This window comes from Paramormyrops kingsleyae, chromosome 4 (genome assembly GCF_048594095.1).
Source record: "Paramormyrops kingsleyae isolate MSU_618 chromosome 4, PKINGS_0.4, whole genome shotgun sequence".
Taxonomy (NCBI): Eukaryota; Metazoa; Chordata; class Actinopteri; order Osteoglossiformes; family Mormyridae; genus Paramormyrops; species Paramormyrops kingsleyae.
This window is the reverse complement of record NC_132800.1, coordinates 6454203-6475002: the sequence shown is the minus strand read 5'-3', so window position 1 is coordinate 6475002 and position 20800 is coordinate 6454203. Positions and strand designations below refer to the sequence as shown.

Here is a 20800-nt window from a genome sequence, read left to right as displayed (position 1 = left end):
TTGTTCACTGGTGGGGGGGGGCGGGGTTGGGGTGGAGCCAGGTGACGTCACGACTGTTGGTGTTGCTGCGAGAGGGGGTGTGAAATTTGTTGCGGGGTGTTTTTTAAAATTATTTATTTATTTTTATTCTTCCATCATTATTATTTATTTATTTATTTTCATTATTTGTTTTATTTTGACTAGTTTGGAGAGTGAAATGAAGTTTCAGTGAATTGGGTGCTTATGAGTGGGGTTTGGCGGAATTGCCCCGTGCTATGAGGCTGACGGAGCTGAGCGCGGAGCTGAGCGGGTCGGTTACCTGATGGAGTGTGAGCGTATGCTGGGTCTGCCTCTGGTGCGGTACTGGCGGTCGGCCCGGAGCGTGTAAATGTAAAGGACTTGTACATTCTGCAAAGGAGATCCTGAGAGCGATGTTGCACGAGTCTGATTCTAATAATAATGGAGCTAAGAATGAGAGGAGGTGGGTCTGACGCTATCCTGCAATAAACGCTTAGCAGCAGTTTGGCCGTGTGTCTGTGAGGGGAGGGGGAGCAGGGTAGTGTCTGACCCCCCCTGCAGCAGCTTGCCTGTGTGTGAAAGTGGTAGGGAGTGAGGGTGACCCCCCCCCCCTTATTTTTTCTTGTTTGAAGTTTTGGTTTTTCTCATACAACATCTCCGTATGTCATCCTCGGGTCAAACTGTATCAGCCACACATCAAAATGGACATTTTGTCTTTCAGTATATAACAGGATTTGGGGTAATATTCTTGTCTCTCTTATTTACACCCCCGTAGGTCATCCCGGGTCGAGCGTATCGTCTGCGCATAACTACAAATATGAGATGAAAGAAAAACGTACATGAAATGGACTTAATTAAGAAAAAGAAGACAATCCTAAAACTTGACAGGCTGTATATTTCTCCTTAGAGAATCCTAAGAAAAACCAGCCGCAGATATTTTTATTACGGTGAGCGTACCAGTTTTCCTCCTTTGGTAAAGAAACACAAGTACCCCAAGTATCATCTACGGCCTTACCCCATTGGAAAAAGAAAAGAAAACTACACGGGACTTTCATAGAGTGAGTATATTATTTCTTTTATACATGTTTTATGATAAACGCTATACATTAAAATAACTTATTCTAATAATAGGTATTCTCTGTTTTTTTCTACGAGAGACGGTGCGGACCGGTCAAGAGAAAATCTACGAAAGACCTGAATCAGCAGGTATGGACGGACCATCACCCCCTCCTATACCCGAAGCCTTATTAGATGAAATAGACAACATCAACAACGCTAATAATGAAAATGATGCGGTTTATCAAAACTACTTTGCTCAACATGACTCGCCACCCGCAACCTCTGGTGAAGCCAGGGTCGAAGAGCCCTGTTTCCTACTGTCCTTAGAGACATTAATAAGCATGTTAAATGAAAGGGGCTCTGAATCAGCAGGTATGGACAGATCAACACCCCCCTCCTATATCCGAAGCCTTAATAGATGAAATAGACAACATCAACAACGCTAATAATGACAATTATCAATTATCAAAACTACCTCGCTCAACACAACTCGCCACCCGCAGCGTCTAGTGAAGCGAGGGTCAAAGACCCCTGTTTCCTACTGTCCTTAGAGACATTATTGAAGCGAGGGTCAAAGACCCCTGTTTCCTACTGTCCTTAAAGACATTATTGAAGCGAGGGTCAAAGACCCCTGTTTCCTACTGTCCTTAGAGACATTATTGCACTCGTAATTGAAAGATTATGGGTTTGAATCCCCAACCAGCAAGGCACTCCTGAAGTACCCTGAGCAAGGTACCACCCCCAGGTGCTGAATTAGCTGTTCCTTGCTATGTCACATATGGGTTAAATGCAGAGAACACATTGGTGCTGCGGTGTGTCAGCGATGACAATTAATCACTAAATTCTAATGTATTTTTGCCAAGATACAGACCGCAGCCAGTAAAAGACTCAACAGGGTGCTAACAAAGGAAATATTTACACACGAAATTCACATTGAAAACACAGGAAACGATTGAACAATCTATGTATACTGTGCATGTACACTCACCTAAAGGATTATTAGGAACACCATACTAATACGGTGTTTGACCCCCTTTCGCCTTCAGAACTGCCTTAATTCTACGTGGCATTGATTCAACAAGGTGCTGAAAGCATTCTTTAGAAATGTTGGCCCATATTGATAGGATAGCATCTTGTAGTTGATGGAGATTTCTGGGATGCACATCCAGGGCACGAAGCTCCCGTTCCACCACATCCCAAAGATGCTCTATTGGGTTGAGATCTGGTGACTGTGGGGGCCATTTTAGTACAGTGAACTCATTGTCATGTTCAAGAAACCAATTTGAAATGATTCGAGCTTTGTGACATGGTGCATTATCCTGCTGGAAGTGGATGGGTACATGGTGGTCATAAAGGGATGGACATGGTCAGAAACAATGCTCAGGTAGGCCGTGGCATTTAAACGATGCCCAATTGGCACTAAGGGGCCTAAAGTGTGCCAAGAAAACATCCCCCACACCATTACACCACCACCACCAGCCTGCACAGTGGTAACAAGGCATGATGGATCCATGTTCTCATTCTGTTTACGCCAAATTCTGACTCTACCATTTGAATGTCTCAACAGAAATCGAGACTCATCAGACCAGGCAACATTTGTCCAGTCTTCAACTGTCCAATTTTGCTTGTGCAAATTGTAGCCTCTTTTTCCTATTTGTAGTGGTGATGAGTGGTACCCGGTGGGGTCTTCTGCTGTTGTAGCCCATCCGCCTCAAGGTTGGGCGTGTTGTGGCTTCACAAATGCTTTGCTGCATACCTCGGTTGTAACGAGTGGTTATTTCAGCCAAAGTTGCTCTTCTATCAGCTTGAATGAGTCGGCCCATTCTCCTCTGACCTCTAGCATCAACAAGGCATTTTCGCCCACAGGACTACCACATACTGGATGTTTTTCCCTTTGCACACCATTCTTTGTAAACCCTAGAAATGGTTGTGCGTGAAAATCCCAGTAACTGAGCAGATTGTGAAATACTCAGACCGGCCCATCTGGCACCAACAACCATGCCATGCTCAAAATTGCTTAAATCACCTTTCTTTCCCATTCTGACATTCAGTTTGGAGTTCAGGAGATTGTCTTGACCAGGACCACACCCCTAAATGCATTGAAGCAACTGCCATGTGATTGGTTGATTAGATAATTGCATTAATGAGAAATTGAACAGGTGTTCCTAATAATCCTTTAGGTGAGTGTATAAATGGGTATGTGCAAAGGAAAGTATGTAAAAAGTTGAAAGCTAATTGACTATTTAGCTGGTGGCCATAGTGCCGTAACTGACGCTTCCTCACAATGCAGGTAATGTGCCTCATTCAAACTCCTCTAGCAATTGCTCATTCAACACAAAGTCAAACCTGCCGTACCAAAGGAATCTCCGAAGAGACACAGTACCGAAGGAGTCCAGTCTTCATCTCAGCTCACTGGTTATGAAACGTAATACCTTTGATATATGCCCTAGCTGGAGCTATAGAAATAACTGTTTTCCACTGATCAGGAACCCTTACTTAGCTCCTGAAGTTCATGAACAAGGTCACTCAAATGGTCACATAGGGAATTTGGTTTTGAATCTCCACAGAAAAGTACAATGACATCTGGCTTCTTCATGCAACCTCGAAGCATCCTTAGGATTGGCCAGAACTGAAGGCAAGAATTTTTAAGGAGTGGCAGTCTGGCAAAGTTGAGCTGTAATGAAAAAACATGTCTCATCCTCTCCATTGTTTTGCCAGCTATATAAAATGCCAAAATAACAGTAATGACCGCCAGTCACATTTTGCACACTATACAAGGTTTTTGTTTTCGGGTCCTGATAGATATGGGTGTTGTATTCTGAGAATTCTCAGAAGGGCAGACAAAGCACTTAAAGATACACCAAACCGGACCGCTCAGTCACTCAGTGCGCCCACCAATGTCCATATCACCACCTGCATAATCATCCTCAAATTCCCCTGAGGTCTCACTCTCTGAATCACTGTGATAGAAAGGATAGGCTTGATCTGCACTAGTATCACCCATCGCATGATAACCTTCCATCACAGTCTCAGTGTCCTCTATATCCTCACTCAGAAGACATGCCAAAAACATGTTCACTTTTTTCACAGCTTTTTTCCTAACCTTTCATCTGTCCATATTTAAAGTACCTTATATGGTGCTCCTGTAGAACTGACCCTGGACCCTGATGTGACCCCTGGACCGAAGAGAATTTAACGTTTTGTCTCTGCCTTTCGTTTTTGGCATACGGTACTTAACAGTGAACAGTTTTTGTTTGTTTATTTGTTTGTTTATATTCAGTCTGTTCAGCTTCGTCCAATCAGGGTGGGTGGTGGCGGGGTCCAAAATATTCGCACAGACATTAAATAACTTTTAGTTTATTGGTTTGTGTCCGAGTTAGGAACTGAAAGCTATATTTGAAATTCTTTGCCTTTCAATGATTTTTTATTGTTATATGTTATGTCATGTCTTACCCATCATATCTTAACAAGCCACACCTGGTCCTCCTTTAGTCTTACCTCTCATTCCTGCCCTCTTGTCAATCATCGCCTCTCCTTTACTCTTTTGTAGATGCAGTATTTAAGTGCTCCCCAATCCTGAGTTGCCCAGATCATTGTTGCTTATTTGGGTCGTCCTTCCCTATCCCTGGCGTGACATTTAACTTGTTCATTATAATAATTATGATCAACTACCCTCCAACCTGCCTGCCCTTGGCTCAACACGATGCCTCGCCATCCATCCTGCGGCTGTGTGTCTATTAATCCTGCCATCGTGCATCAAGCACCACGTGCCTGCACCGGTCGGCCGCTGCATTGAGACTTATATTTCAACCCCTGTATTAGCTTAGTCATTTCATCTTGTTTGTTTGACTCATCTGCCGGCCCCTGGAGGATGGGCTCCCCCTTTGGGTCTGGTTCCTCCCAAGGTTTCTTCCTCTTAGGGAGTTTTTCCTTGCCACCGTTGCCTTTGGCTTACTCAATGGGGGGTCCTTACGAGGCAGAAATGTAAAGCGCATTGAGACAATGTAATGTTGTGATAATGCGCTATATAAATAAAATTGAATTGAATTGAATTGAATTTAAATGTAATATTAGTTCATGGTTTTCATAAACCCAGCAACAGTTTATTGAAGAACACTGAAGAACTAGAAACGAAAATTCCTGAAGAAATTTTGAGATGGGCCTATTCTGCTGACCGTGTAAGAGCCTGTGCTACTAATAAAGTGGCTGGTCTCTGCACTGCTAGGTGATTGCTATGATGTTGCTAGTTTGGTGCTATGGTGCTGCTAGGCGGTTGCTGTAGTGCCGCTAGGCATTGCTAGGTGGTTGCAATGTTGTTATTAGTCATTGCAACGGTGTTGGTAGCTGGTTGCTAGGCGTTGCTACGTGGTTGCTATGGTGTTGCATGGTGGTTGCTAGGTGCTGCAATGTGTTTGCTATGACATCAGAAGGCCTTGCTATGGTCTCAGTAGCTGGGAGCTAGGCATAGCTAAATGGTTGCTATGGTGTTGCTATGCATTTTTTGGTGGTTGCTATGGTGTTGCTAGGTGGTTGCTAGCTGTTGCAAGGTGTTTGCTGTGGTGCCAGAAGGCGTTGCTATGGTCTGAGTAGCTGGTTGCTAGGCATAGCAAAATGGTTGCTATGGTGTTGCTATGCATTTTTTGGTGGTTGCTATGGTGTTGCTAGGTGGTTGCTAGCTGCTGCAAGGTGGTTGTGATGATGTCAGAAGGCGTTGCTATGGTCTCAGTAGCTGGTTGCTAGGCATAGCTAGATGGTTGCTATGGTGTTGCTATGCATTTATTGGTGGTTGCTATGGTGTTGCTAGGTGGTTGCTAGCTGCTGCAAGGTGGTTGCTATGATGTCAGAAGGCGTCGCTATGGTCTTAGTAGCTAGTTGCTAGGCATAGCTAGATGGTTGCTATGGTGTTGCTATGCAGTTATCGGTGGTTGCTATGGTGTTGCTAGGTGGTTGCTATGGTGTTAGAAGGCGTTGCTATGGTCTCAGTAGCTGGTTGCTAGGTGGTTGCTAGGCATAGCTAGGTGGTTGCTATGGTGTTGCTATGTAATTGTAGATGGTTGCTAAGGTGTTGCTAGGTGGTTGCTATGGTGTCGGAAGGCGTTGCTATGGTCTCAGTAGCTGGTTGCTAGATGGTTGCTAGGCATAGCTAGGTGGTTGCTATGGTGTTGCTATGCAATTTTCTGTGGTTGCTATGGTGTTGCTAGGTGGTTGCTATGGTGTCGGAAGGCGTTGCTATGGTCTCAGTAGCTGGTTGCTAGGTGGTTGCTAGGCATAGCTATGTGGTTGCTATGGTGTTGCTATGCAATTTTCGGTGGTTGCTATGGTGTTGCTAGGCATCGCTAGGTGGTTGCTAAGGTGTTGCTAGTTGATGGGTGATGAGTCTTGAGGTTGAATATTAAGTCTTGTTGCTGAGGCATGAACGGTGGCCGAATAGCAAAACTTTGACTGAAATGCATTGAAGTCAATGGGAGAGAACGAGGGATGAAAGACGAGTGCGGGTCAAGATGTTGGACTTGGGGTGTGGGGTGATGAGGCCTAAGGTTAAATACCTAGTCTTGTTGCTGTGGTATGAACACTGGCCGAATAGGAAAACTTTGACTGAAATGCATTGAAGTCAATGGGAGAGAACGAGGGATGAAAGATGAGTGCGGGTCAAGATGGAGGACTTGGGGCGTTGGGTGATGAGGCCTAAGGTTGATTACCTAGTCTTGTTGCTGTGGTATGAACACTGGCCGAATAGGAAAACTTTGACTGAAATGCATTGAAGTCAATGGGAGAGAACGAGGGATGAAAGACGAGTGCGGGTCAAGATGGAGGACTTGGGGCGTTGGGTGATGAGGCCTAAGGTTGATTACCGAGTCTTGTTGCTGTGGTATGAACGCTGGCCGAGTGGGACAACTTTGACTGAAATGCATTGAAGCCAATGGGAGAGAACGAGGGATGAAAGACGAGTGCGGGTCAGGATGTTGGACTTGGGGTGTTGGGTGATGAGGCCTAAGGTTGAATACCAAGTCTTGTTGCTCTGGTATGAACGCTGGCCGAGTGGGACAACTTTGACTGAAATGCATTGAAGTCAATGGGCCATTCACTCCCATGAAAAAAGATGCGCCTTACTACTATTCACATGGCTAATGCTAGGTAAAAGTTAGCATTTAATGCATTCCTATGGGATTTTTAGTGTGTTTTAACGTGAATAACGTCGCCATGGTAACATATTCTGCGCAGAAAAGTAATAGCACACCTCACACAACCAAGGACTCACTTTTGACATATAGATTGCCTGGCTGCACGCTACGGTACGACCCGCATTAATTGCCGAAAATCACGGAAGAATAATAATAATAAACTAGAAACGAAAATTCCTGAAGAAATTTTGAGATGGGCCTATTCCGCTGACTGTGGAAGAGCCTGTGCTACTATTAAAATGGCTCGTCTGTGTACTGCTAGGTGATTGCTAAGATTTGCAAATTAGTTGCTACGGTGCTGCTAGGTGGTTACCGAAGTGCCGCTAGGCATTGATAGGTGGTTGCAATGTTGTTATTAGGCATTGCAAGTGTGTTGGTAGCTGGTTGCTAGGCATTGCTACGTGGTTGCTATGTTGTTGCTATGCAATTATAGGTGATTGCTATGGTGTTGCATGGTGGTTGCTAGGTGCTGCAAGGTGTTTGCTATGGCATCAGAAGGTGTTGCAATGGTCTCAGTAGCTGGTCGCTAGGCATATCTAAATGGATGCTATGGTGTTGCTATGCATTTTTTGGTGGTTGCTATGGTGTTGCTAGGTGGTTGCTAGCTGTTGCTAGGTGGTTGCTATGGTGTCATAAGGCATTGCTATGGTCTCAGTAGCTGGTTGCTAGGCATAGCTAGATGGTTGCTATGGTGTTGCTAGGTGGTTGCTATGATGTCAGAAGGCGTTGCTATGGTCTCAGTAGCTGGTTGCGAGGCATAGCTAGATGGTTGCTATGGTGTTGCTATGCAATTCTAGGTGGTTGCTAAGGTGTTGCTAGGTGCTGCAAGTGGGTTGCTATGATGTCAGAAGGCGTTGCTATGGTCTCAGTAGCTGGTTGCTAGTCATAGCTAGATGGTTGCTATGGTGTTGCTATGCAATTCTAGGTGTTTGCTAAGCTGTTGCTAGGTGGTTGCTAGGTGCTGCAAGTGGGTTGCTATGATGTCAGAAGGCGTTGCTATGGTCTCAGTAGCTGGTTGCTAGGCATAGCTAGATGGTTGCTATGGTGTTGCTATGCAATTGTAGGTGTTTGCTAAGGTGTTGCTAGGTGGTTGCTAGGTGCTGCAAGTGGGTTGCTATGATGTCAGAAGGCGTTGCTATGGTCTCAGTAGCTGGTTGCTAGGCATAGCTAGATGGTTGCTATGGTGTTGCTATGCAATTGTAGGTGGTTGCTAAGGAGTTGCTAGGTGGTTGCTAGGTGCTGCAAGTGGGTTGCTATGATGTCAGAAGGCGTTGCTATGGTCTCAGTAGCTGGTTGCTAGGCATAGCTAGATGGTTGCTATGGTGTTGCTATGCAATTGTAGGTGTTTGCTAAGGTGTTGCTAGGTGGTTGCTAGGTGCTGCAAGCGGGTTGCTATGATGTCAGAAGGCGTTGCTATGGTCTCAGTAGCTGGTTGCTAGGCATAGCTAGATGGTTGCTATGGTGTTGCTAGGTGGTTGCTAGGTGCTGCAAGTGGGTTGCTATGATGTCAGATGGCGTTGCTATGGTCTCAGTAGCTGGTTGCTAGGCATAGCTAGATGGTTGCTATGGTGTTGCTATGCAATTCTAGGTGGTTGCTAAGGTGTTGCTAGGTGGTTGCTAGGTGCTGCAAGTGGGTTGCTATGATGTCAGAAGGCGTTGCTATGGTCTCAGTAGCTGGTTGCTAGGCATAGCTAGATGGTTGCTATGGTGTTGCTATGCAATTCTAGGTGGTTGCTAAGGTGTTGCTAGGTGGTTGCTAGGTGCTGCAAGTTGGTTGCTATGATGTCAGAAGGCGTTGCTATGGTCTCAGTAGCTGGTTGCTAGGCATAGCTAGATGGTTGCTATGGTGTTGCTATGCAATTCTAGGTGTTTGCTAAGGTGTTGCTAGGTGGTTGCTAGGTGCTGCAAGTGGGTTGCTATGATGTCAGAAGGCGTTGCTATGGTCTCAGTAGCTGGTTGCTATGGTGTTGCTATGCAATTCTAGGTGGTTGCTAAGGTGTTGCTAGGTGGTTGCTAGGTGCTGCAAGTGGGTTGCTATGATGTCAGATGGCGTTGCTATGGTCTCAGTAGCTGGTTGCTAGGCATAGCTAGATGGTTGCTATGGTGTTGCTATGCAATTCTAGGTGGTTGCTAAGGTGTTGCTAGGTGGTTGCTAGGTGCTGCAAGTGGGTTGCTATGATGTCAGAAGGCGTTGCTAGGCATAGCTAGATGGTTGCTATGGTGTTGCTATGCAATTCTAGGTGGTTGCTAAGGTGTTGCTAGGTGGTTGCTAGGTGCTGCAAGCGGGTTGCTATGATGTCAGAAGGCGTTGCTATGTTCTCAGTAGCTGGTTGCTAGGCATAGCTAGATGGTTGCAATGGTGTTGCTATGCAATTCTAGGTGGTTGCTAAGGTGTTGCTAGGTGGTTGCTAGGTGCTGCAAGTGGGTTGCTATGATGTCAGAAGGCGTTGCTATGGTCTCAGTAGCTGGTTGCTAGGCATAGCTAGATGGTTGCTATGGTGTTGCTATGCAATTCTAGGTGGTTGCTAAGGAGTTGCTAGGTGGTTGCTAGGTGCTGCAAGTGGGTTGCTATGATGTCAGAAGGCGTTGCTATGGTCTCAGTAGCTGGTTGCTAGGCATAGCTAGATGGTTGCTATGGTGTTGCTATGCAATTGTAGGTGTTTGCTAAGGTGTTGCTAGGTGGTTGCTAGGTGCTGCAAGTGGGTTGCTATGATGTCAGAAGGCGTTGCTATGTTCTCAGTAGCTGGTTGCTAGGCATAGCTTGATGGTTGCTATGGTGTTGCTATGCAATTCTAGGTGGTTGCTAAGGTGTTGCTAGGTGGTTGCTAGGTGCTGCAAGTGGGTTGCTATGATGTCAGAAGGCGTTGCTATGGTCTCAGTAGCTGGTTGCTAGGCATAGCTAGATGGTTGCTATGGTGTTGCTATGCAATTCTAGGTGGTTGCTAAGGAGTTGCTAGGTGGTTGCTAGGTGCTGCAAGTGGGTTGCTATGATGTCAGAAGGCGTTGCTATGGTCTCAGTAGCTGGTTGCTAGGCATAGCTAGATGGTTGCTATGGTGTTGCTATGCAATTGTAGGTGTTTGCTAAGGTGTTGCTAGGTGGTTGCTAGGTGCTGCAAGTGGGTTGCTATGATGTCAGAAGGCGTTGCTATGTTCTCAGTAGCTGGTTGCTAGGCATAGCTCGATGGTTGCTATGGTGTTGCTATGCATGTTTTGGTGGTTGCTATGGTGCTGCTAGGTGGTTGCTAGGTGCTGCAAGTGGGTTGCTATGATGTCAGATGGCGTTGCTATGGTCTCAGTAGCTGGTTGCTAGGCATAGCTAGATGGTTGCTATGGTGTTGCTATGCAATTCTAGGTGGTTGCTAAGGTGTTGCTAGGTGGTTGCTATGTTGTCAGAAGGTGTTGCTATGGTCTCAGTAGCTGGTTGCTAGGCATAGCTAGATGGTTGCTAAGGTGTTCCTAGGTGGTTGCTAGGCAGTTGCTATGTGTTTGGTGATGAGGCCTGAGGTTGAATACCGAGTCTTGTTGCTGTGGTATGAACGCTGGCCGAGTGGGAAAACTTTGACTGAAATGTATTGAAGTCAATGCAAGAGAACGAGGGATGAAAGACGAGTGCAGGTGAAGATGGTGGACTTGGGGTGTTGGGTGATGAGGCCTAAGGTTGAATTACAAGTCTTGTTGCTGTGGCATTAACACTGGCCAAGTGACAAAACTTTGACTGAAATACATTGAAGTCAATGGGAGAGAACGAGGGATGAAAGATGAGTGCGGGTCAAGATGGTGGACTTGGGGTGTTGGGTGATGAGGCCTAAGGTTGAATAACGAGTCTTGTTGCTGTGGCATGAACGCTGGCCGAGTGGGACAACTTTGACTGAAATGCATTGAAGTCAATGGGAGAGAACGAGGGATGAATGACGAGTGCGGGTCAAGATGTTGGACTTGCGGTGTTGAGTGATGAGGCGTACGGTATAATACCGAGCCTTGTTGCTGTGGTATGAACACTGGCCCAGTGGGAAAACTTTGACTGAAATGCATTGAAGTCAATGGGAGAGAACGAGGGATGAAAAACGAGTGCGGGTCAAGATGGTGGTCTTAATGTGTTGGGTGATGAGGCCTAAGCTTGAATACCGAGTCTTGTTGTTATGGTATGAATGCTGGCCGAGTGGTAAAACTATGACTGAAATGCATTGAAGTCAATGGGAGAGAACGAGGGATGAAAGACGAGTGCGGGTCAAGATGTTGGACTTGGGGTGTTGGGTGATGAGGCCTAAGGTTGAATAACAAGTCTTGTTGCTCTGGTATGAACGCTGGCCGAGTGGGACAACTTTGACTAAAATGCATTGAAGCCAATGGGAGAGAACGAGGGATGAAAGACGAGTGCGGGTCAGGATGGTGGACTTGGGGTGTTGGGTGATGAGGCCTAAGGTTGAATACCGAGTCTTGTTGCTGTGGCATGAACGCTGGCCGAGTGGGTAAACTTTGACTGAAATGCATTGAAGTCAATGGGAGAGAACGAGGGATGAAAGACGAGTGCGGGTCAAGATGTTGGACTTGTGGTGTTGGATGATGAGGCCTAAGGTTTAATACCGAGTCTTGTTGCTGTGGCATAAACGTTGGCCCAGTGGGAAAACTTTGACTGAAATGCATTGAAGTCAATGGGAGAGAACGAGGGATGAAAGACGAGTGCGGGTCAAGATGGTGGACTTGGGGTGTTGGGTGATGAGGCCTAAGGTTGAATACCGAGTCTTGTTGCTGTGGTATGAACGCTGGCCCAGTGGGAAAACTTTGATTGAAATGCATTGAAGTCAATGGGAGAGAACGAGGGATGAAAGACGAGTGCGGGTCAAGATGTTGGACTTGCGGTGCTGAGTGATGAGGCCTACGGTATAATACCGAGTCTTGTTGCTGTGGTATGAACACTGGCCCAGTGGGAAAACTTTGACTGAAATGCATTGAAGTCAATGGGAGAGAACGAGGGATGAAAGACGAGTGCGGGTCAAGATGGTGGAATTGGGGCGTTGGGTGATGAGGCCTAAGGTTGAATACCGAGTCTTGTTGCTGTGGTTTGAACGCTGGACGAATGGGAAAACTTTGCCTGAAATGCATTGAAGTCAATGGGAGAGAACGAGGGATGAAAGACGAGTGCGGGTCAAGATGTTGGACTTGGGGTGTTGGGTGATGAGGCCTGAGGTTGAATACCGAGTCTTGTTGCTGTGGTATGAACGCTGGCCGAGTGGGACAACTTTGACTGAAATGCATTGAAGTCAATGGGAGAGAACGAGGGATGAAAGACGAGTGCGGGTCAAGATGTTGGACTTGGGGTGTTGGGTGATGAGGCCTGAGGTTGAATACCGAGTCTTGTTGCTGTGGTATGAAGGCTGGCCGAGTGGGACAACTTTGACTGAAATGCATTGAAGCCAATGGGCCATTCACTCCCATGAAAAAAGATGCGCCTTACTACTATTCACATGGTTAGTCAGGCTAATGCTAGGTAAAAGTTAGCATTCAATGCATTCCTATGGGATTTTAAGTGTGTCTTAACGTGAATAACGTCGCCATGGTAACATATTCTGCGCAGAAAAGTAATAGCACACCTCACACCATGAAGGACTCACTTTTGATATATAGCTTGCCTGGCTGCACGCTACGGTACGACCCGCATTAATTGCCGAAAATCACGGAAGAATAATAATAATAATAAAGTTTTTTTTTCGACTTTGAGAGGCAATTGCACGCAATCCGTAAGCAGTACGGAGACAAACGATATGTCAATCCGTGCAGCTAAGTAAGCCCTACGATTTGGCACCAAAGTGAGCTCCGTGCCTTTCACGGGCTCAGCGCAAATTGGCAAAATGTAGTTTACTAGGTGAAGAACAATATGGGCCTTTCATTACATGAATAGGCCCATAACTAGAAACGAAAATTCCTGAAGAAATTTTGAGATGGGCCTATTCCGCTGACTGTGGAAGAGCCTGTGCTACTATTAAAATGGCTCGTCTGTGTACTGCTAGGTGATTGCTAAGATTTGCAAATTAGTTGCTACGGTGCTGCTAGGTGGTTACCGAAGTGCCGCTAGGCATTGCTAGGTGGTTGCAATGTTGTTATTAGGCATTGCAAGTGTGTTGGTAGCTGGTTGCTAGGCATTGCTACGTGGTTGCTATGTTGTTGCTATGCAATTATAGGTGGTTGCTATGGTGTTGCATGGTGGTTGCTAGGTGCTGCAAGGTGTTTGCTATGGCATCAGAAGGTGTTGCAATGGTCTCAGTAGCTGGTCGCTAGGCATATGTAAATGGTTGCTATGGTGTTGCTATGCATTTTTTGGTGGTTGCTATGGTGTTGCTAGGTGGTTGCTAGCTGTTGCTAGGTGGTTGCTATGGTGTCATAAGGCATTGCTATGGTCTCAGTAGCTGGTTGCTAGGCATAGCTAGATGGTTGCTATGGTGTTGCTAGGTGGTTGCTAGGTGTTGCTAGGTTGTTGCTATGTTGTCAGAAGGTGTTGCTATGGGCTCAGTAGCTGGTTGCTAGGCATAGCTAGATGGTTGCTATGGTGTTGCTGTGGAATTATAGGTGGTTGCTAGGTGCTGCAAGTGGGTTGCTATGATGTCAGATGTCGTTGCTATGGTCTCAGTAGCTGGTTGCTAGGCATAGCTAGATGGTTGCTATGGTGTTGCTATGCAATTCTAGGTGGTTGCTAAGGTGTTGCTAGGTGGTTGCTAGGTGCTGCAAGTGGGTTGCTATGATGTCAGAAGGCGTTGCTATGGTCTCAGTAGCTGGTTGCTAGGCATATCTAGATGGTTGCTATGGTGTTGCTATGCAATTATAGATGGTTGCTAAGGTGTTGCTAGGTGGTTGCTATGTTGTCAGAAGGTGTTGCTATGGTCTCAGTAGCTGGTTGCTAGGCATAGCTAAATGGTTGCTATGGTGTTGCTATGCAATTATAGGTGTTTGCTAAGGTGTTGCTAGGTGGTTGCTAGGTGCTGCAAGCGGGTTGCTATGATGTCAGAAGGCGTTGCTATGGTCTCAGTAGCTGGTTGCTAGGCATAGCTAGATGGTTGCTATGGTGTTGCTATGCAATTCTAGGTGGTTGCTAAGGTGTTGCTAGGTGGTTGCTAGGTGCTGCAAGCGGGTTGCTATGATGTCAGAAGGCGTTGCTATGGTCTCAGTAGCTGGTTGCTAGGCATAGCTAGATGGTTGCTATGGTGTTGCTATGCAATTATAGGTGGTTGCTAAGGTGTTGCTAGGTGGTTGCTAGGTGCTGCAAGCGGGTTGCTATGATGTCAGAAGGCGTTGCTATGGTCTCAATAGCTGGTTGCTAGGCATAGCTAGATGGTTGCTATGGTGTTGCTATGCAATTATAGGTGGTTGCTAAGGTGTTGCTAGGTGGTTGCTATGTTGTCAGAAGGTGTTGCTATGGGCTTAGTAGCTGGTTGCTAGGCATAGGTAGATGGTTGCTAAGGTGTTGCTATGAAATTGTAGGTAGTTGCTAAGGTGTTGCTAGGTGGTTGCTAGGCAGTTGCTAGGTGTTTGGTGATGAGGACTGAGGTTGAATACCAAGTCTTGTTGCTGTGGCATTAACACTGGCTAATTGGCAAAACTTTGATTGAAATGCATTGAAGTCAATGGGAGAGAACGAGGGATGAAAGACGAGTGTGGGTCAGGATGGTGGTCTTAAGGTGTTGTGTGATGATGCCTGTGGTTCAATACCGAGTCTTATTGCTGTGGTATGAACGCTAGCCGAGTGGGAAAACTTTGACTGAAATGTATTGAAGTCAATGAGAGAGAACGAGGGATGAAAGACGAGTGCGGGTCAAGATGTTGGACTTGGGGTGTGGGGTGATGAGGCCTGAGGTTGAATACCTAGTCTTGTTGCAGTGGTATGAACACTGGCCGAATAGGAAAACTTTGACTGAAATGCATTGAAGTCAATGGGAGAGAACGAGGGATGAAAGACGAGTGCGGGTCAAGATGTTGGACTTGGGGTGTTGGGTGATGAGGCCTAAGGTTGAATACCAAGTCTTGTTGCTGTGGTATGAACGCTGGCCGAGTGGGACAACTTTGACTGGAATGCGTTGAAGTCAATGGGCCATTCACTCCCATGAAAAAAGATGCGCCTTACTACTATTCACATGGTTAGTCAGGCTAATGCTAGGTAAAAGTTAGCATTCAATGCATTCCTATGGGATTTTAAGTGTGTTTTAACGTGAATAACGTCGCCAAGGTAACATATTCTGCGCAGAAAAGTAATAGCACACCTCACACCATGAAGGACTCACTTTTGATATATAGCTTGCCTGGCTGCACGCTACGGTACGACCCGCATTAATTGCCGAAAATCACGGAAGAATAATAAATAATAACTAGAAACGAAAATTCCTGAAGAAATTTTGAGATGGGCCTATTCTGCTGACCGTGTAAGAGCCTGTGCTACTAATAAAGTGGCTGGTCTCTGCACTGCTAGGTGATTGCTATGATGTTGCTAGTTTGGTGCTATGGTGCTGCTAGGCGGTTGCTGTAGTGCCGCTAGGCATTGCTAGGTGGTTGCAATGTTGTTATTAGTCATTGCAACGGTGTTGGTAGCTGGTTGCTAGGCGTTGCTACGTGGTTGCTATGGTGTTGCATGGTGGTTGCTAGGTGCTGCAATGTGTTTGCTATGACATCAGAAGGCCTTGCTATGGTCTCAGTAGCTGGGAGCTAGGCATAGCTAAATGGTTGCTATGGTGTTGCTATGCATTTTTTGGTGGTTGCTATGGTGTTGCTAGGTGGTTGCTAGCTGTTGCAAGGTGTTTGCTGTGGTGCCAGAAGGCGTTGCTATGGTCTGAGTAGCTGGTTGCTAGGCATAGCAAAATGGTTGCTATGGTGTTGCTATGCATTTTTTGGTGGTTGCTATGGTGTTGCTAGGTGGTTGCTAGCTGCTGCAAGGTGGTTGTGATGATGTCAGAAGGCGTTGCTATGGTCTCAGTAGCTGGTTGCTAGGCATAGCTAGATGGTTGCTATGGTGTTGCTATGCATTTATTGGTGGTTGCTATGGTGTTGCTAGGTGGTTGCTAGCTGCTGCAAGGTGGTTGCTATGATGTCAGAAGGCGTCGCTATGGTCTTAGTAGCTAGTTGCTAGGCATAGCTAGATGGTTGCTATGGTGTTGCTATGCAGTTATCGGTGGTTGCTATGGTGTTGCTAGGTGGTTGCTATGGTGTTAGAAGGCGTTGCTATGGTCTCAGTAGCTGGTTGCTAGGTGGTTGCTAGGCATAGCTAGGTGGTTGCTATGGTGTTGCTATGTAATTGTAGATGGTTGCTAAGGTGTTGCTAGGTGGTTGCTATGGTGTCGGAAGGCGTTGCTATGGTCTCAGTAGCTGGTTGCTAGATGGTTGCTAGGCATAGCTAGGTGGTTGCTATGGTGTTGCTATGCAATTTTCTGTGGTTGCTATGGTGTTGTTAGGTGGTTGCTATGGTGTCGGAAGGCGTTGCTATGGTCTCAGTAGCTGGTTGCTAGGTGGTTGCTAGGCATAGCTATGTGGTTGCTATGGTGTTGCTATGCAATTTTCGGTGGTTGCTATGGTGTTGCTAGGCATCGCTAGGTGGTTGCTAAGGTGTTGCTAGTTGATGGGTGATGAGTCTTGAGGTTGAATATTAAGTCTTGTTGCTGAGGCATGAACGGTGGCCGAATAGCAAAACTTTGACTGAAATGCATTGAAGTCAATGGGAGAGAACGAGGGATGAAAGACGAGTGCGGGTCAAGATGTTGGACTTGGGGTGTGGGGTGATGAGGCCTAAGGTTAAATACCTAGTCTTGTTGCTGTGGTATGAACACTGGCCGAATAGGAAAACTTTGACTGAAATGCATTGAAGTCAATGGGAGAGAACGAGGGATGAAAGATGAGTGCGGGTCAAGATGGAGGACTTGGGGCGTTGGGTGATGAGGCCTAAGGTTGATTACCTAGTCTTGTTGCTGTGGTATGAACACTGGCCGAATAGGAAAACTTTGACTGAAATGCATTGAAGTCAATGGGAGAGAACGAGGGATGAAAGACGAGTGCGGGTCAAGATGGAGGACTTGGGGCGTTGGGTGATGAGGCCTAAGGTTGATTACCGAGTCTTGTTGCTGTGGTATGAACGCTGGCCGAGTGGGACAACTTTGACTGAAATGCATTGAAGCCAATGGGAGAGAACGAGGGATGAAAGACGAGTGCGGGTCAGGATGTTGGACTTGGGGTGTTGGGTGATGAGGCCTAAGGTTGAATACCAAGTCTTGTTGCTCTGGTATGAACGCTGGCCGAGTGGGACAACTTTGACTGAAATGCATTGAAGTCAATGGGCCATTCACTCCCATGAAAAAAGATGCGCCTTACTACTATTCACATGGCTAATGCTAGGTAAAAGTTAGCATTTAATGCATTCCTATGGGATTTTTAGTGTGTTTTAACGTGAATAACGTCGCCATGGTAACATATTCTGCGCAGAAAAGTAATAGCACACCTCACACAACCAAGGACTCACTTTTGACATATAGATTGCCTGGCTGCACGCTACGGTACGACCCGCATTAATTGCCGAAAATCACGGAAGAATAATAATAACTAGAAACGAAAATTCCTGAAGAAATTTTGAGATGGGCCTATTCCGCTGACCTTGGAAGAGCTGGTGCTTTTACTTATTGATTTAATTATTTAGTCTTGTTGCTGTGGCAGTAGTATTGGCCAAATAATGAAACTTTGACAGAAATGCATTGAAGTCAATGTGAGAGAACGAGGGATGAAGGACGAGTGCGGGTCAGGATGGGGGTCTTAAGGTGTTGGGTGATGGTGCCTGAGGTTTAATACCGAGTCTTATTGTTGTGGCATAAACCCTGGCCGAGTAGGAAAACTTTGACTAAAATCTATTGAAGTCAATGGGAGAGAACGAGGGATGAAAGACGAGTGCGGGTCAAGATGGTGGACTTGGGGCGTTGGGTGATGAGGCCTGAGGTTGAATACTGAGTGTTGTTGCTGTAGTATGTACGCTGGCCCAGTGGGAAAACTTTGACTGAAATGCATTGAAGTCAATGGGAGAGAACGAGGGATGAAAGACGAGTGCGGGTCAAGATGTTGGACTTGGGGTGTTGGCTGATGAGGCCTAAGGTTGAATACCAAGTCTTGTTGCTCTTGTATGAACGCTGGCCGAGTGGGACAACTTTGACTGAAATGCATTGAAGCCAATGGGCCATTCACTCCCATGAAAAAAGATGCGCCTTACTACTATTCACTTGGCTAATGCTAGGTAAAAGTTAGCATTTAATGCATTCCTATGGGATTTTTAGTGTGTTTTAACGTAAATAACGTCGCCATGGTAACATATTCTGCGCAGAAAAGTAATAGCACACCTCACACAACCAAGGACTCACTTTTGATATATAGATTGCCTGGCTGCACGCTACGGTACGACCCGCATTAATTGCCGAAAATCTACGGAAGAATAATAATAATAACTAGAAACGAAAATTCCTGAAGAAATTTTGAGATGGGCCTATTCCGCTGACCGTGGAAGAGCCTGTGCTACTAATAAAATGGCTGGTCTGTGTACTGCTAGGTGATTGCTAAGATTTGCAAGTTAGTTGCTACGGTGCTGCTACGTGGTTACTGAAGTGCCGCTAGGCATTGCTAGGTGGTTGCAATGTTGTTATTAGGCATTGCAAGTGTGTTGGTAGCTGGTTGCTAGGCATTGCTATGTGGTTGCTATGGTGTTGCTATGCATTTTTTGGTGGTTGCTATGGTGTTGCTAGGTGGTTACTAGCTGCTGAAAGGTGGTTGCTATGGCCTCAGAAGGTGTTGCTATGGTCTCAGTATCTGGTTGCTAGGCATAGCTAAATGGTTGCTATGGTGTTGCTATGCATTTTTTGGTGGTTGCTATGGTGTTGCTAGGTGGTTGCTAGGTGCTGCAAGTGGGTTGCTATGATGTCAGAAGGCGTTGCTAAGGTCTCAGTAGCTGGTTGCTAGGCATAGCTAGATGGTTGCTATGGTGTTGCTATGCAATTCTAGGTGGTTGCTAAGGTGTTGCTAGGTGGTTGCTAGGTGCTGTAAGTGGGTTGCTATGATGTCAGATGGTGTTGCTATGGTCTCAGTTGCTGGTTGCTAGGCATAGCTAGATGGTTGCTATGCTGTTGCTATGCAATTCTAGGTGGTTGCTAAGGTGTTGCTAGGTGGTTGCTAGGTGCTGCAAGCTGGTTGCTATGATGTCAGAAGGCGTTGCTATGGTCTCAGTAGCTGGTTGCTAGGCATAGCTAGATGGTTGCTATGGTGTTGCTATGCAATTCTAGGTGGTTGCTAAGGTGTTGCTAGGTGGTTGCTAGGTGCTGCAAGCGGGTTGCTATGATGTCAGAAGGCGTTGCTATGGTCTCAGTAGCTGGTTGCTAGGCATAGCTAGATGGTTGCTATGGTGTTGCTATGCAATTCTAGGTGGTTGCTAAGGTGTTGCTAGGTGGTTGCTAGGTGCTGCAAGTGGGTTGCTATGATGTCAGAAGGCGTTGCTATGGTCTCAGTAGCTGGTTGCTAGGCATAGCTAGATGGTTGCTATGGTGTTGCTATGCAATTCTAGGTAGTTGCTAAGGTGTTGCTAGGTGGTTGCTAGGCAGTTGCTAGGTGTTTGGTGATGAGGCCTGAGGTTGAATACCAAGTCTTGTTGCTGTGGTATGAACGCTGGCCGAGTGGGACAACTTTGACTGAAATGCATTGAAGTCAATGGGAGAGAAAGAGGGATGAAAGACGAGTGCGGGTCAAGATGGTGGACTTGGGGTGTTGGGTGATGAGGCCTGAGGTTGAATACCGAGTGTTATTGCTGTGGCGTGAACACTGGCCGAGTAGGAGAACTTTGACTGAAATGCATTGAAGTCAATGTAAGAGAACGAGGGATGAAAGACGAGTGCGGGGCAAGATGTTGGACTTGAGGTGTTGGGTGATGAGGCCTAAGGTTGAATACCGAGTCTTGTTGCTGTGGTATGAACGCTGGCCCAGTGGGAAAACTTTGACTGAAATGCATTGAAGTCAATGGGAGAGAACGAGGGATGAAAGACGAGTGCGGGTCAAGATGTTGGACTTGGGGTGTTGGGTGATGAGGCCTAAGGTTGAATACCAAGTCTTGTTGCTGTGGTATGAACGCTGGCCGAGTGGAACAACTTTGACTGAAATGCATTGAAGTCAATGGGAGAGAACGAGGGATGAAAGACGAGTGCGGGTCAAGATGTTGGACTTGGGGTGTTGGGTGATGAGGCCTGAGGTTGAATACCGAGTCTTGTTGCTGTGGTATGAACGCTGGCCGAGTGGGACAACTTTGACTGAAATGCATTGAAGTCAATGGGAGAGAACGAGGGATGAAAGACGAGTGCGGGTCAAGATGTTGGACTTGCGGTGTTGGGTGATGAGGCCTAAGGTTGTATACCGAGTCTTGTTGCTGTGGTATGAACGCTGGCCGAGTGGGACAACTTTGACTGAAATGCATTGAAGTCAATGGGAGAGAACGAGGGATGAAAGATGAGTGCGGGTCAGGATGAGGGTCTTAAGGTGTTGGGTGATGGTGCCTGAGGTTTAATACCGAGTCT

The 20800-nt window shown here is 46.4% G+C and overlaps 1 long non-coding RNA gene across 2 annotated transcripts in view; it reads left to right on the top strand.

Annotated features, from left to right (window-relative positions):
• The first annotated feature begins 519 nt into the window (after positions 1–519).
• The window catches only part of LOC111857153 (uncharacterized), a 35526-nt gene continuing 15245 nt past the window's right edge, over positions 520–20800 (top strand). The window contains exons 1-3 of one of the 2 annotated variants that reach the window (XR_011989842.1): positions 520–1055; positions 1155–1203; positions 4607–5152. This is a non-coding gene — a long non-coding RNA (uncharacterized lncRNA). Of the gene's footprint in view, positions 1056–1154; positions 1204–4606; positions 5153–20800 lie in introns of those variants that run through there. The other variant, XR_011989843.1, reaches the window with a different exon arrangement.